Source organism: Pseudophryne corroboree, chromosome 3 (assembly GCF_028390025.1).
Source record: "Pseudophryne corroboree isolate aPseCor3 chromosome 3, aPseCor3.hap2, whole genome shotgun sequence".
NCBI lineage: Eukaryota > Metazoa > Chordata > Amphibia > Anura > Myobatrachidae > Pseudophryne > Pseudophryne corroboree.
In genome coordinates this window covers 724,230,597-724,232,741 of record NC_086446.1, presented here as the reverse complement: position 1 = coordinate 724,232,741, position 2,145 = coordinate 724,230,597, and the positions used below count along the sequence as shown (strand labels likewise).

At 38.4% G+C, this 2,145-nt stretch overlaps 1 pseudogene; it reads right to left on the bottom strand.

Moving 5' to 3' along the window:
• Positions 1 to 925: 925 nt before the first annotated feature.
• On the bottom strand, positions 926 to 1,045 carry LOC134896618 (5S ribosomal RNA; annotated as a pseudogene).
• Positions 1,046 to 2,145: the final 1,100 nt, after the last annotated feature.

Genomic DNA, 2,145 nt, shown 5'->3' with positions numbered 1-2,145 from the left:
ATGGGATTTAAAACAACATACACAATGCTTTAAAATACCAGTTAAAATATGTTAAAAATCTGTAAAACAATTTTAACTTAACTTGGTATAAGGTCACTGCCAGGTAGCCCAACGCGTTTCGTCCTTAAGACTTCATCAAGGGGTAAAGGCATAATGAGACTGGACTCCTATTTATACTAGTATTAATCACATAATGATTGTGACATCACTTCCTGTTAATTTAATCATCATATTGTGAAATGGGTTAAAAATTCATGTACTGACAAATCTATTGTTTCAATTTACTGATATGTGTATATACATTCACAAGATATTATTTACTGAGCAGATTTGGTGTTAAAAACTTATAAAATTGACTTGTACAGGCGCCGGCGGTTCTTTGCCGCCCCACTTCCGGTTTTCGTCCGTCGCGTCACTTCCGCCCCACTTCCGGTATGCGACTGCGCATGCGCCCGCGGCTGCGGGCGTAAGAGAACGAACAACACTATGGCAGATGTTCTCTGAAAGTACATTGCGGCGGCCATCTTTGGGTGGATTTGTTCAATGTGAATCACATTCGGCAGCCATATTAGCGGAGACCAAGGATAGAGACATGGATTTCATTTCTCCAGTAAAGTGCATGAAAATAAATAGAATAAACGGAGATTAGTCACTGTTGATGTCAGTACAGTAACCTAAGCTTGTTACAGTGATAAATAAATATAAACTACATAGATATATGAATACATAAAAATATATATAAAATATATAGAGATATATATATATAATTAAATGCTTAAATCAATATAGAGTGCAAAGTGCAAACTAAAAGTGATAGTAAATAGTGTTAAGTGCTAGGTGCGAATCTTACTATGAATTTATTGGGATGCAGATAGTGTGATATATTATATCGACATACTCATGTAGGCTATAATATCGTTAGTTTGGTTTACAGTACCTGATCTTCCCAGACGGTCTCCCTGGTCTGGTACTGTTCAGGCCCAACACTGCTTTGCTTCCAAGATCGGACGAGATTGGGCCTTTCCAGTGTGGTCTGACTGTAATAATCACTTTTTACCATACATGTGTCAATCTCAATATATCAATAAACTGAACGGTGATATTTTTCAACCAGAGATTGTTGATGGGAATAGGGTAGGAAGGGGGGGGGGGGAGATGGGAAGGGAGTGGGGTGGGGGGGGGGGGGTGGTGGGGGGTGGGGGGGGGGGAGGGGGTGTGTGGAAAGTACTAGGTGTGGGTGGAAAAGGTTTAGTCTAGTTAAGGATCCAACCGTGATGATCCAGTAGTGTAGTTTTCACAGGAAAGGAGCGATTTCGTAATAGTCATTAAATCCCTTCGGATGGAGTGTTTGTAGTTGGAAGATCCAAAACATTTCTCTGCGTGAGAGTTTATTGGCCAGGTCGCCACCCCTTTCTCCCAGTTTCACAAGTTCAATCGCTTTAAAGGTTAATGCCTCCGGATTTGAGTTATGTACGAGATTGAAGTGTTTGGATACTGCATGATTTTCTATTTTATTTTTTATGTTGCGAACATGTTCCTGTATCCTTATTTTCAACGGTCTCTTTGTTTTGCCTACATATTGTTTACCACAGTCACATTCTAATAAATAAATTACGGATTGTGTATTGCAGTTTATGAAGTCCTTAATTTTGTATTCCTCCTTCTTTTCTGCATCCGAGAATGTTTTTCTTACTGGATGTAGGTACCTGCAGATGTTGCATCGGCCACATTTATAGGAACCGGTGCATCTTGGCATTCTTGGTTCTTGTTCAACTTCCTTATGTAGCATGCTGGGGGCCACATATCAGTAAATTGAAACAATAGATTTGTCAGTACATGAGTTTTTAACCCATTTCACAATATGATGATTAAATTAACAGGAAGTGATGTCACAATCATTATGTGATTAATACTAGTATAAATAGGAGTCCAGTCTCATTATGCCTTTACCCCTTGATGAAGTCTTAAGGACGAAACGCGTTGGGCTACCTGGCAGTGACCTTATACCAAGTTAAGTTAAAATTGTTTTACAGATTTTTAACATATTTTAACTGGTATTTTAAAGCATTGTGTATGTTGTTTTAAATCCCATTTTTTAAGAAGAACTGCTGTTTAGATTTTAGCTCTATATGTGATTAATATCTG